The sequence below is a fragment of the Chlorocebus sabaeus genome, chromosome 5, assembly GCF_047675955.1.
Source record: "Chlorocebus sabaeus isolate Y175 chromosome 5, mChlSab1.0.hap1, whole genome shotgun sequence".
Taxonomy (NCBI): Eukaryota; Metazoa; Chordata; class Mammalia; order Primates; family Cercopithecidae; genus Chlorocebus; species Chlorocebus sabaeus.
The window spans coordinates 61,748,175-61,764,050 of NC_132908.1; positions in this window are offsets into that span (position 1 = coordinate 61,748,175).

A 15,876-nucleotide genomic window follows, 5' to 3' on the forward strand; every position below is an offset into this window, starting at 1 on the left:
TTTTTTGTCTGTTACTGTCTCAATGTGTATTTCTGTCATCTGCAGTAATCCTAGCAATACAGTGGGTGGTACATATTCCCTGGGTGCATCATTACCCAAACTCTTCCCATGTCTGAGATACCTGCATGGACTGCTGTCTAATTTCATTCCAGCATTCTGCACTCAGAACAGTCACCAACTTCTGTTTCCAGCAAAGTGGAGGAAACCTGCTGAGAAGACAGGTTCAGGAGAAATTTTCAAATTTACAGGTTGAACAAACAAAAGAATGCTGTTACTACATCAGAAGCAAATCACAGTGATGCTCCGAAAGTCAAAATAGAGAATTCAAATAAAACAATGTCATGAAATCATAGCCTGGCTTAGAAAAGAAGTTAGCCTAGCAGTTGGCTGCATAATTTTAAAGAGCCTTTCAAGGGACAGATGTCACTAAATAAAGGGTAATGAGGTGAAGAAGATGCATGGAAGGCAAGCAAAACTAACACAGACTGAAAGCCTGACACTGTTTCCTTTCAAATATACTTTTAAATTGTATTTTTAAGTTGCTTTTTATATGGATGTTGTAATCCCTGTTTTACATGTGATGAACTGGAGGCTGTGAAAATTTAAATAGCTTCCCCTGTCAATAAGAGTTTCTATCAATAATAATATTTGATCTTATTTGTCTGAATTATAACCAGTGCTTTTTTTTTTTTTTTTTTTTTTTGTTAGATAGAGTCTCACTCTTGTTACCCAGGCTAGAGTATGCAATGGCATGATCTCTGTTCACCACAACCTTTGCCTCCCGGGTTCAAGCGATTCTCCTGCCTCAGCCTCCCGAGTAGCTAGGATTACAGGCATGCACCACCACACCCGGCTAATTTTGTATTTTTAGTAGAGAGGGGGTTTCTACATGTTGATCAGGCTGGTCTTGAACTCCTGACCTCAGGAGATCCTCCTGCTTTGGCCTCCTAAAGTGGTGGGATTATAGGCGTGAGCCACCACACTGGGCCTACATTCTTTACTGTACCACTGTGGGGTAGTAGGAGATAGTGGCCATCTATTTTCTCTGTTAATGGCCTCAATCTCATGAGGTGGACAGAAAGTTCCTGGACATCTTATGTCTTGAACTGTTCCTACCCTTTCACTCAGTTTGCATCTTCTTTTATAGCCATGCCTGCAATTAGTAAACATTTCTAAAGATGTTTCCTATGTGTTCAATGTGAGGATACACAAGAAGAAGATACTGAGTGGTCCTCCCTTGAGGAAGGTAGAGTGTATTGGAGAAGATGTGGTAAGCAAACAATTGCAGTACAATATGGCATTTGAAAAAATGGAAGTATCTTCAAAGAACTGGGAAACACAGAGGTAAAAATGACATGCTCTTCCCAGAAGTTTGGGGTAAAACTTCACAAAACAAATTATAGTTGAGATGGGATGTGAAGGGTTTTGACAGATAGAAAAAAAGAGAACCTTTTATGACTTTATAGTGTCAAAAGAATTTCTTTTCTTTCTTTCTTTCTTTCTTTCTTTCTTTCTTTCTTTTCTTTTCTTTTCTTTTCGTTTCGTTTCGTTTCGTTTCGTTTCTTTTTTGTTAACCTCTCTGTGGTGTGAAATTATTGTTTTGTTTGTCCAATATAATGACTATCTGTTTCTCTCTCTCTCCTATTTTAATATAAAAATATCCTTTAGAAAAACCACCCCTCTTCTCTCATTCCATAAATTGTATTTGTGTTTGACCCCTGCCTAGCACATCAGAGTAGGGCATTGATTCATTTGGAGATTTATACTTGCCCAAGTTTGACCAACTAAGAATCACACCCATCATTTTTGTATTCATTATTTGTCAGACAGTGAGGACTTTCTCAGGGCTTGTTATCTAGGAGGATGTAAGTTTGTAAGGCCCATTGTTCCAATGTGCCAGTATACGGGGAGGGTTCACCTAAGAATGAAATCGATTAGAGAAAACACAAAAGAAAGTTTTGATGACTTTTTAAATATCTGAATCTGTCGGTACCAGTAATACATCTATATTCCATAGGTAAACTCACCAATAAAATTCTAACTTGATAGATATGCCTCACTAATATGGTGAATGCTACTTAAGTAACTTATTTGCATTTTATCTGGGACCTTCTAGAGGGACAGGTTCTCACTCTGTCACCCAGGCTGTAGTGCAGTGGTGCAAGCATGGTTCACTGCAACCTCCAACTCCCAGACTCAAGCAGTCCTCCCACTTCAGCCTCCTGAGTAGTTGGGACTACAGGCATGCACCACCACGCCCAGATAATTTTTGTATTTTTTGTAGAGAGAGGGTCTCACCATGTTTCCCAGGCTGGTCTCAAACTCCCGGGCTTAAGCAATCCACCCATCTCAGCCTCACAAAGTGCTGGGATTACAGGTGTGAGCCACTGAATCTGGCCTAGAAGTATTTCTTATGCATATTAATGGTAAGATTCTTTAAAACATAGTAGACATTCAAAAAGTATTGGTTGATCAAATCATCACCCGCTTACTGTGGGTCTACTCTGTATGAAATACCCTTAGCCTGAAGCTATAGATAAATAATAGTGAACCCTTCAAGAGGCCCACAGTCCAGTGCTGGAGACACACGTAAAGTAATCACTTGTAAGACCGCGTAATAAGATAATATAAAGTGCAGTCATGGTAAAATGGAAAGAAAAATCATCTTTCTAGATAAGACGGAAAGCTTCCTGGAGGAGAACACATCTCTGGCAACGGAAGAGGAAACCAGAGGTCAACTAGGTAGACAAACAGGGTTAACATTTTCCAGAGACAGGATCACCATGTTCTTTAGCCAAGAGACTTAGAGATAAATAAATAAATAGATAAATAAATAAATAAATAAATAAATAAAAGGCCAGGCTCTATGGCTCACGCCTGTAATCCCAACACTTTGGGAGGCTGAGGCGGGTGGATCACTTGAGGTCAGGAGTTTGAGAACAGCCTGGCCAACATGGTGAAACCCCATCTCAACTAAAAAACATACAAAAATTAGCTGGGCGTGGTGGCACACACCTGTAATCCCAGCTACTCAGGAGGTTGAGGCTGGAGAATCGCTTGGACCTAGGAGGCAGAGATTGCAGTGAGCTGAGATCACGCCACTGCACTGCAGCCTGGGCGAAGGAGTGAGACTCTGTCTCCAGAAAAGAAAAAAAAAAAAAAAAAACCAAGAGAGAAACTTAGGAAATAGTGTGTTTCGTCAAGAGGAAGTTTTTCTGTAGTAGAAGAGCAAAATGTGGACTGGCAAGGTTGGTTTGAAATGCATCTGAAAAGCATGTTGAAGTTCAGTGATAGAGAATTTATTATTATTATTCTTATTTTTTTTTAAGAAAAATTCTCACTCTGCCACACAGGCCGGAGTGCAGTGGTGGAATCTTGGCTCATGGCAACTTCTGCCTCCCAGGCTCAAGCAATTCTCATGCCTCAGCCTCCCGAGTAGCTGGGATTACAGGTGTATGCCACCATATTTAGCTAATTTTTGTATTTTCAGTCGAAACATGGTTTCGCCATGTTGGCCAGGCTGGTCTCGAACTCCTGACCTCAAGTTATCCACCTGCCCGGGCGTCCCAAAGTGCTGGGATTACAGGCGTGAGCCACTGCGCCCAGCCCTCAGTAATAGATAAATGTTTATGCTATGCTGATCAATTTTACCCTGAGAAAAATAGGAAACTAAAAAATGTTTCTCAAACAAGAACTGAAGTTCTCAGATTTGAATTTGGAAGAGGCGTTCGACAGTAAGTAGAGAGACTTGATGGTGACTGGAGCATAAATAGACTAGACATAGGGTATAAACATGAATGATACTAAACCAGACCAAGAGAGAGATGACAAGACACACAGGGCAGTTGCAATTAGGGTGAGAAGAAGAAGGAGAAAGAGGCACGGGAGGGAAGAAGGAGGTCAGAGAGATGACGGAAGGATACGTGAAAATAGAGGGAGAAACAATTTTACTCTTTAATTATCTCCACAAATGCAGCCCAACTTGCCAGAGTCAAGTGGCTCTGGGGGAACTTGAACCAGGTGCACCCAAGTGGCACACATTTTGGTGGAGAGTTTCAGTGGCAGGCATTGTTTTTGAAGTAGCTCGTGGGAAGAATCACCTACATCTTGGAGATGCCTTATCCACTCTAAGCAAGTCTTTCCTGAAAGTACTGACCAGCGATAGTTTTTAAGCTGAAATAACATATCCATAATCCATCTATGAGTTCAGACTCCACTGAGATTTTTAAAAGGCTATTATCATTATCTTCACTTAACATGCATTTGTTATGGGCAAGAGGCTGGGCCAGACTGCCCTTCTAAGCACTTTGCAGGCATTAACCTTGTACAGTTCTCACAATAGCCTACGAGACGGCAGTATACATTTATCTCTATTTTATGAATGAGAAAATTCTGACTTAGGAGAAGCTCACATTCAGGTAGGGATTTCGTTTGTTAGTTTTTGTATACTAAATCCACTTTGTATATACACATTAGTTTGAAGAAAAAAAGGTGCTGAATATGTTTCCAATTCTTTATATAATATTTGGAACCAGATTATAAGGATTAAATAATATTCAGTCCAATTAATGAATCATCATTTCTTTTGGGGGCATTGAAGTCACTTCCACTTTTTTCTGGTATTGCAAACAATGCTATTATAAATACCCTTAATATAAAAGGATGGATATCTGGTCATCCCCTTCAATGAATTCCTAGATGTAGATATAGTACTATGAACATGTCTTAGTCATAACATCTTTTTCCAAATTTTGAGAAGTTTCCAAACAAACAAGGCAACTGGTGATATTGTGGACAATCATAATTTTAAAACAAGGTTTAGAGGAAGTTACTTGCTTAATGAAGAAAGAGCTGGTAATGCAGTCAGTTACATTTCATGCTGATTGAATTGGCCTTTTCTCCTCCTTATCACCAAATCGTAATGCTGCCTTAGAAGAGTGAATCCTATTTCAAGAAACAGAATTGTCCAGAGCTATAAATCGATGAGAGCTAAACTCTATTTTTTTCTTAAATTGTGAACCCATATTTATTTTAAATTATTTTGTGTATTAACACATCTTTAGGTAAGGTAAATCATTTTTAGCAAGAAATCATACAGCAATGATCCGCAAAATGTTTTCTCCATAGCATGTTTCTTTCAAAAAGAAGCTATTTTTATTTCTTCATGAATTAATAATTATATACTTAGGATAAGGTTTATTATGGATGTAGGGAATGAAAATATGTCTTTAAAATAGCTTTCTTTGGTTATCATCTCAAGGTTTTTTTATAGTTAATTGGCATTTTTTTCTTCATTGCCAGGATTTTCAGTTTCTTCTATAATTATTTGTCCTCAGTTCACCTTGAATTCCTTTAATAAGCTTTTTATTTTTGAAATAATTTTAAGTTTACAAAAAAGTTTAAAAGATAACATAGACTGTTCCTGTATAGCCTTCACCCACTTCCCACTAATGTTAAATACTTATGTAACCATTTGTTAAAACTACAAAATTAACATCCATGTAATACTACTCACTAAACTATAGATTTTATTTGGATTTCACTAGTTTTTCCACCAATGCCCTTTTTCTGTTCCGGAATCCAATTCGGAGTACTACATTGAGATTAGTCCATTTTGGAATTTATCTCATTCATTATAAGTCAGCCTAGGTTTTTGTTACGTTAATTTGAATTGTGGCTGATGAAGGCTCATACTCAGAGCAGTTTCTTTTCTTGTCTACGGTTCCATTTTGCATGTCTTATTAGTATTATTTTCAATCCATATTCTCTTTCCATGTATTTATAAAATTCATTTCTTTTTAAATTAGTTAATTTAATCAAACCCCCATTATATAATCCATAAATTCACTTAAGTGAGCAGCTCTAAACAGCAGAACTTCACAGCACAAGCAGTAGAATGATTGTTAAACTAGTGAGGCTAGGGAACCTTCACCCTTTTCCAGGATGCATCAAAGATTGTTCGAGATCTGCAACTCTCTTAAAGATGGACAGACTAATGGTGCCAGTTTCAATTAATGACTAAACATCAGAAAAAAAACAACAACAACATATTGTTGGATAAATGGATGTAAATTCCATGTATATGCATGAATATAAATGTAAGTTCCAGCATGTCCAGCCCATATCCCCGTAGATTTGCTTGTGTACCCACCGGAAGGACCTTGACCCCCTAGGAGACTTCCCTACTCCTGCAAGACTTTCATGATGCTGGGAGGAAGTAGTAGTGCACACTGGGGCTGGCCTGCTGTGCTCCCACCCCATAGCTTTTCTTTCTAGTCCTCATCACTCAGGAATGTATCCTTATTAAACCAGGCTCAGAAGCTCAGTGTGTCTACTCTGAGTCACCGACAATGCTCCTGAAATATGACATCTTCAGTGTTAGGGAGAGCAGGACTTTGTTGTGTGGGATTTAAACTTTCAGCAGGATCACAGAGCGCCTGTTATTTCAAGTTGGACTTGATTATTTTTTTTTTAAACCGCCAGACTTTCAGACCATACAATACCAGCTTTCTTCAAATGTAACTCTTCCATTCCTTTTATGGTGAAGTTTAATACTGTGAACATATGGAGGGTCTGAACGTCTGCCAAATGTTTTAAAAGACAAGGTTATAAATACTCCAGCAGCGAGCTTTGTTCCTTAATGTATGGCTCTGTTACTCTGAGTCAACGTGGAAGATAAATCAGAACATAGAGCTGGCTTGGGCATTAACTTGATATTTCTGGCAAGAATTCATATAGTATCTCATTTCGGAGAGCAAAAGAGAAGTGGTTGTCTGAGGTAACATTAAGAGAGTAAAAAAAAAAAAATTAGCTTTTATAAAAAGCAAAAAGCAGAATTATAGCTTAACTAAAACATCTAAAATCTAAATACTCAGTCCAATTTTCTTACCATCAAATTTAAGCTGAAAGAGTCATAATCTTGTCTATGGGGTTGGTGATTACACTCTCTGGTCCCTGTACTCTGGATTTGGAATAGATACCTCTCAATTTCCTTGGTAGTATGTGTCTCTGTCCCACCCCAGCTTGGCTTTTCTCTATTTCCCTCTACCCTACTCTCAAATTTTCCTCTACCCAAAATTGGGCTTGTCCGTGTTTGAGTCAGTTCAGGGTCCACTTCTATCATCTCTCTGACTCTGCTGTTTCTTCATAAATAGGAATTTGCTGAACTGCCCTCCCCTCCCCAGCATTTGACACAGCTGGTCCCGTTTGTCACCAGGCTGACAGCTGAAAAGGACCCTCTCCATTTCTTCAACACAAGATGCACCATGCCTAACACCACTTTGAGAGGCGGCCTCTTGGGTGCATAAACTGCAGCGTGGTATAAGAAAAGCCCTTTGCATGAACTTTCCAGGTCACTCGGATAATGTTCAATAATTCATGTCTTTCTCATAGTAAGTGCACTTAGTATCCCAAATGGTTTAATGTAGCTTCCAAAGAGTCCAGGAACTGCCTGGACTTAGCTCATTTATGTAGCAGGATATGATTAAGGACAGAGAGCTAAAAGAGGAATCAAGAGAACTTCACTAAGACTATTTTTTCCATTTCCTGAATGAGAATTTTTTTCTTTTTAGTAAGCCACGTAAGCTTGAGCTTCTCTATATCTAAAATGAGAATACTAACAAATCTGACTTGCTTAGAATATGGATATGGGGCCCAAATGATATTAATGTAATGCATAAGAAAGCATGCAAGACCCTGAAAAAATGCCGTTACTGTTTGCATTAATGAGCTGGGTTTTTTTGCGGGCAGAACAGAGAATCCTCCAATCTCAATGGTTTGCAACCACAATACTGTCTCTCATTCATGCTACACGTTGTGGCTGCATGCCACTCTGCACCGAATGTCTTCTGCTTCATTCCAGGATCAAGGCTAACCCTCTACCTTGGATATTACTACCTGATAGTAGAGAGAAAAAGCAATAGTAGAACCTCATGATGCTTCTTGAACCTTCTGCCCAAATGTGGTGCATGTCACTTCTGCTTAGATTTGAAAGCCAAAACAATTCACGTTACCAAACCTGATCTCAATTAAAAGTATACACCCAACGGGAAGGAGCCCTATGGAAGGATCCTATGAGAGGGACCTAGTAGAGAGGACTATTGAATATCTTCAACAAGTAATGCAAACATACATCTCCAGGTGGAATTTGACCCAGCCAAGTCTCTGGGAAATGTTTCCTGGTTACTAGCTGTAATATTTAAAAACCACAAGAATAAAAACTCCTCAAAATTCTTTTTTCCCTTCCTTATATGAAGTTCTTAAATAGCTATCATGAAATAGCCTAGAAAGAAGGAATTCATCTGCAATAAAATCAATAGGGACAGAATGGAGGATGAAGAATTTTTTTTGGTGGGGGAGGGCAGAAATTAGAGTAAAAGGCAATTAGGAGTGAAAAGGTGAAAAAGAAAGACTAAAACATCATTAATGAGAATTCTGTCACCAGGGTTAGTAAAGAAGATGCTGTATTTGATAACACAAGTGTTAATAGCACATTCTTACTGAAAACCAGGGTTCACACATTCCATGTGTCAATCACTGTGACATCTTGGATTAGACTCTGGGTCTCAATGAGCCTTGGTTACTTGATTACAAACAATAATAATTCATGTAAGTGCATCTCATTAGTTTCAGTGAGATAATGGACATAAAAGGATAAATCATAAAATGATGACAGAAATAGCAATTAGAGAAATGTTCTTTTAGGGGTTGTCTATTTCTTAGGTTTTTCTCTTGTGAACAGTAATCATGGTACATTGGCCCAAGACCAATCAAACAATCTAGCATTCCATCTACCTGGCCATCAACTGGTAGGTAATTTGTCTACTAATTTACTCTACAGTGTCCTACATAAATGACCTAAAAAAATTCAGAGTAGAGTGAAGATAACAAAAGTATTTGCTAAAGATCACTAACCTACAGCCATATTCATCATTATACACATTTAATTGTGAACAATTTTGAGTAGATACACTATAGCCCTCAATCCTTCCATCTGCAGAGCTGATGAGGCAAGGAAAACTCATAGAAATTTGCTTGCATGACAGGAGGCTATGGCTCACGCCTGTAGGAGGCAGAGGCAGGCAGATCAACTGAGGTCAGGAGTATAACACCACTCTGGCAAACATAGCAAAACCCCGTCTCTACTAAAAAATACAAAAATCAGCTGAGCATGGTGGCAGGTGCCTGCAATCCCAGCTATTCAGGAGGCTGAGACAGGAGAATCGCTTGAACCCGGGAGGCAGATGTTGCAGTGAGCCGAGATAGTGCCACTGCATTCCAGGCTGGATGACAGGGTGAGACTCCACCTCAAAAAGAAAAAGAAAATTGGTCGCATAAAGTCCTGAGAACCCGTCTCTAGAACACACTCCCCACTCAGTCAGCCTGAGGATTCTTTCAGGACTGATTTTTGTTCTTTCTGCCTAGAAAACTTCTACCCTGTTGGTTAGCATGAGTGGCCTCATAGCCTTCAATTCTCTATTTAGATGTTACCTTAAACGATGACTTTTGTGAAAATGTTACAGAAAATAATCATCCTGCATGTGGATAGTGTATACATACATACACACACACACACACACACATATAAATGTAAATTCCATGAGGATAGAGACTTTTTTTGTTGTTCACTGATCTATTTCTTAATGACTAGAATATCATCTGCCTCAAAGTAGGCACATACAAATATGTTTGAATGAAGCCAACTGTGGTTTCTTTCAGAATTTTTCAGGCTTGTATGGTTCAACTTTTGCTTAAACAATGCCATGGGGGCAGGGCGTGGTGGCTCATGTCTGGAATCCCAGCACTTTGGGAGGCCAAGGAGGGCAGATCACGACGTTAGGAGATCGAGACCATCCTGGCCAACATGATGAAACCCCATCTGTACTAAAAATACAAAAAAATTAGCCAGGTGTGGTGGCAGGCACCTGTAGTCCCAGCTACTCGGGAGGCTGAGGCAGCAGAATTGTTGAATCCAGGAGGCAGAGGTTGCAGTGAGCCAAGATCCTGCCACTGCACTCCAGCCTGGGTAACAGAATGAGACTCTTGTCTCAGAAAAAAAAAAAAAAAAAGCAGTGCCACGTAACAAGTATCCCCCTAAAAATCTAAGTGACTTATCATGATAAGTATTTACTAATAAATCTGCAGGTAGTTTGTGCTTGGGTGCCAGTCTTCTCCCTGTGTTTCTAATTCCAATACCTAGGCTGCAAAAACTGAATGTGTTTAGTGTGCACTCTTCCCGTGGAAGAAGGCAGATATGCAAGAAGCAAGTCAAAACACACACACACACAGACACACACACACACACACACACACTTAAAAATCTCCTCCTCGATGTGGCATATGTTATGCTCAATCACATTGCATTGGCCAAAGCAGATCATATGTCTGAGTCCAACTTTTATAAGGTAAGAAATGTATGTCTCCCATGGAGAAGGGAAGGAAATAGGCAAATCCTCTTGACTGGGAAGTAACTGCTGTAAGTCAGAGTTTCAAGAGCTGAACCCAACACTGGGGTTTCTCTTGCCCAAATGAATCCTAATTTTGACAATGTTACCTCTTCACAGCTGAATATCTCTCACTCAGCAAGTCACTTCACCATTTTCCAATTCTGTGTTTTCATCTATAACGTGGTAATGATAGTAGTAGAATTAATACATGGGGTGAAGAAATAATTGAATAAATTCAACTCAGTTGCTTAGTACCTGGAACTTATTTTAGCATTTTTTAAATTAATCATAATGCTGTAGAATCATAACACTTTTGTCAATTAAAACCTTTGAAGCGAAATGCATTGAGATTCTTGGATATGACCAATGGAAAGCAAAGTCAAGGCTAAGCAAGAAAGCAAGTTTATTGACTCCTATAACTGGGAAGATTGTAGGTGTATATGAACTCAGGAGATGCAAAGATGTCATCATCCTCATCCTCTTCTCATTCTTTTTTGCCACCCTCTCTCCCTCTCACCTCTCTTTTTCCCTTTTGCTGTTCTATGTGTCCCTACTTTTAGTTACCTAACAGACTGATTCTTTTCTGCTTCATGTATAGCATTTTCCTATAGCTGAAAAGATGGCTGTTGCCAGCAATAAACCCATATCCACAAATTTATGATGTAGGAGGGAAAAAACAACAACCTTGTATTCCCATATCTGTTCCTAATTTCATGGAAAAACCTGCTTGAGTCAGGTGTTCACTATTTGTACCCATCTCTGTCAACAGACAAATCATGCAAGACAATGTGCATGCAAGAAAAAGCATACAAGAGTCTCTGAAGAACCACACGGAGTGGGCAGGTGTAGCTCTCAATGGACCAGGACAGAAACAAACAACAGATATTTTCTGAAAGTACTTAGATATGTAGTGGTCATTACAACACTGCACTCATTATGCCAATAGGAATTTTTACTACTGGAACAATAACTGTCCACCTCTCCTACACTAAGCAGTTGATATGAACCTCCACTCCAAATCCCTAGATATCTCAGGTTTGCATTCCATCACCACAAAGTCAGAAGAAGCCTGATACGCATGACCGCTAGAGAGGATTCGTTCTTAAGACTAATAGAATATTACTTTGGTCTTTTTCCTTCTCTGTGCTCTGACCACCATGGGAACTGCAGAAACTTAACAATTATAATTTTTATACACATTTAAAAATTAAAAGCAAAGTAAGCTAGGTTATGGTGCAAGTGTTATGGTGAGAAAGTTATTTTTTTAAATGCATCAGTGACTCCTACCCAGTGGGACCTTAATAAATGTTTAATAATGACTATATTTGTTTCCTTTCTATAATTGCTTCTGCCATTAAAATGCACTTCTGTTTTCTGGAGGAAAATGGCAAGCGATGCCTTGTTGTGAGCATGTAAAGAGGGTTAAGATATGGAAACGGTATGCCACTAAGATGGGTGCGAGGGACATTATTCTGGTCAGAACAAAACAGCTCACAGACTTCTACTTCTAAATTCCTGGTTTAATCACACATACATTGTATATGTAGGGATTTCAGGATTTAATCAGTGGTATCCACCAGGGCCATTTTATTCCCATTGTTCCCAGTGCTGTGGTTTTTTGATAATCAGTGAAGAGATCAATTCACCAAGCATTTTCAAAGTGCCTGAGTGAACAAATAAAGATGTCAGATGATGTGGGTACCGCAGAGATAAAAATAGTGAGAGTTCGTGATTTGTTGGGAGGGAAAGATTTTTGCAAAATTAAATATAAAGCAGGTTATAAAATGTTTTGATGTGAGTGATTTGCATATGTGTGTGTTGGTTTTATAAAGGCTCTCATTCATACAATATATAGAAACCATATTTTTGTAGACACACTAACAAACATTCATTCAGGTTACTTAATGCCCTATTCCATATTTAATTACTTGCTGAGAACAACACATTCCAATGCAATGTGTTAAATAATCTATTAAATTCCTCATCTAAAAATATCCAACGTTCTATTGTACTTTTGTGCTAACGTGCACAAACAAGTAAGCACCTCCTTTTTTTTCTTGCTCTTATTTTTTTAACAGCCATGTAACTGACATTCTGAGAAATAACAAGTACTAGAAAATATAAATGGTCAAACAGGCAAAGAAAAATGAAGAGATCTTTCACACTGTATCAAGTATTACCTACTACTGCCTATACTTTTTTTTTTACTAATCATAGATGTATGATGTACTATTCTGTTTTACTTATATCATTGCACTCCCCAGAGTAACACACATGTGGTATATATTATTCTCTGATGTTTCTGGTAATTAAACTTTCTCAGATGCTAGAATGTGGAAAATCTGAAACCAGAGCTGGTCTTCCAATCCCTGCATCCCATGTGTTTGAAGTGTTTGAAAAACCCTAAATTGTTCTGTGTATCTGATCACACCAGCTGTGCATGGAGATATCTGAGGCAAGAATGACAGACAGCAGCTGGCATCAGGAGCCTTATCATGTCATAATGTGAGCGTAAGGTAAACAATTGAAGATTTAAGCATTGATGTGGTTCAGTGTGTGTCTTAGAAATAGCACCCTGATGATTAGACCATGGGCACCATGGCTTAGACAGAGAGGAGGAAGAATAGAAAGGTCAGTAACAAGGCATTTTTCAAAATCACAGACAAGAATATAGATGGAGAAGACAGAAGATTTAAAACATATGAAGGAGGTAAACACTATTGAACTTATTGAACAGCCGAGTATGGGACTCGGGATTCAGGCATAATGGAAAAACAATTATATCAGTACATCTGGTTGGTAACAATACCTGTAAGCTCTCGTGCATCGTTTTCTTGTCCCATCCCTTGTCAGGAATTCTTAAAGGTAGTGTTATCTGTGAGAAAGCACATTTATGTAGAAATAAGAACAAGCCCACTAAAACCAGTGTAGATGAGAAGCCAGGCTGCTATCATTCTTCTTATTAGCAAAGTATGGGACATGCTCATAGGTTTTTGAAAATACGTAGGGAAGTTCCTGCCTTATTGTTCAAAAAATGTTTTATTCTTGGCCCGAATAGATCTGCCAATTCATATTTGGGAGTGTGGAAATTACCTGTATATTATACTTGTAGTAAAAAAACAAAAAACACACAAAAATACTTAATTTTCAGTACTAGTAATGATCTTTATAGCTAAATTTTATGTGGCAGAACCATTGTGTTACTTTATATAGATTAACCTATTTAATCCTTGCAGCAATTTTTGGGGGTAAGTACTATTACTAGCATTTTATGTTGGATAAGACCAGCTTATTTTACATAAAAAATCTTGCATCAAGAAGTTGCTTGTTAAGGAAAAGTTTATCATTTTAACTTAGACCTAGGGTATGACTCCAAATTAGTCCATTAACCTTAGGAGACAGGAGGACAGAGGGAATACAAAGTGAGGAAAAGTGGGTATAAATTTTGTTTCTGCTTCAAACTTTCAATATTACATGAAGATACGGTCTCCACAATTGAAACCTTGGGTTTCTGATATGAGAAATGAAAAAAAAATTATACAAAATAGTTTTTAAAACCTTTTTTTAAAGATTCAATGGTTTAATAGAACTATATTTGCTAGAACAGGCCGGTCATTTGTGAAACTCTTTACGTCAGCATCCATTTCACACTATCCTAATCATGACTCTGTCTCTCTGAACCAGAATTGAAATAGGACCCTTCTCAACAACACAGAACTTTAGCAGCCATTACTAACTAGAGTTGCCACCTAAGATGAAACTTACATTCCATCCAAGTGGTACAATATCTATCCTATTGCAAAAGAAACAAACACCTTTCCATAAAGGTATATCCCTCATGTAAATCAGAAACAATAAATGTTTCTGCAAACTCTTAAAGAGGAAAGCATGCTAAGCCATGAAGCAGTGCTCAGAAAATTGAGTAATTTCTGCAATTCTCTCTTTAGATGTAACTACTGCAACACCGTTTGTCCTGACTTTGTTAACAGATAAAGACCTGAGAAAATTCTCAGCTGAGAAAATCTCATTCAAAGACTGAAGAATTATTTTTAGTATCTAGAAGGATTAATAATAATGTTATCAAGGCAGTAGGTGTTAGATTAAAAAGAAAGCTGGTGTACGAGTGTGTTAATGGGTCAACAGACAGACTTCAGGATCCACCACCTGGTGCACCCAAGCCCGCAGTTTCTCACATAGGCCCAAAAGTCTCACATAGGTCCCGAAAGAAGGATCACACCCTCATTTTTTCTCTGAGCTCAGAAGAGGTAGCTTGGGGCATGAAAAGAACCTAGAAATAGAAAGCAGATTAATACAGATGTGTACAGTGGTTGTGCTATTTGTTACCAGTTCTTGGGACTACAGATAGGTGCTTTCGAACTAACTAATAAAGTAAATGAGCTGATCTCTTGAGGAAGAAGCTAAGCATGGCTCTCTGACTCATGAGAATTTAGACCTCTGGCTCTCTGGGCAAGATTACACGATTATTGCCTGGTTGAGAGGAATAACTTATGCCAAAGGCAGAGTGTGTCCATCCAAAAATGTAAAAGGAGGTGACCTGTCAATGAGACCTAGAAAACGTGAGCCAGAGAGACACAGGCTGGCACCATCTGCAGATATGTGAAAGAGGAGGAATCTTAATTGGCCGTTGCTCTTTTAAGATGCCAGGGGTCAGAGCAGCAATTCTAGATTTCAAGGAGCTTCGTCAAGTGCATTCAGATAACATCTTCTAAGGAAATGGAAATGTCCCTAAATTCCCAATCATTTCCTTTATTTTTCAGAAGTCCAGAATTGTACATTTCAAAGTAGAAACTTTAAAACCAAAATATCTAATCACGAATAAAAGGCTACAGCTCAGCTCTTGAAGAATTGCCCTGACTGGGTTGTTCTAACAGTAAGAACAAATTCTTTTCATCAATACTCTTGTCTAAAAGCCAACGTTTTATGCTGAAGAGGGCAAGAGCACTTTGAATCTCAGGGGAAACTTTCCTGACTTTAATTTTTAATTAAATCTTTTCTTGCCAGCAATAATATAGTTTAGGAAAAGGTCATCCACAAAAAATCATGATTTTAAGTGGAGCCAAGAGAATGAGGATGGGGAATGTTTAACCTCTTCTTTAATACCCTGTAATACTTTTAGAGAGTGAGGCAATGTTTAGTTGAAAGACATGAACATTTATTGAGTACCTACTCTGTCCCAAATATTGTGTCCCATGTTTAATAGAATTAATCATTTATTATCATCTCAAGACCTTCACGAGGGAGCTCCTAGTTTTAATCTGGTTTTCCAGGTGAGTGACCTATATTTGGATAAGTGTATGTAACGTATAGACCTAAAAAGAGGAAGGCCTAGGAGTTAAACTTCTGACTTAGGAATTCAGTGCCTGCTTCCTCAGGCATAATCTTTCCCAGTAAAGGAACAAATTAAAGAAAT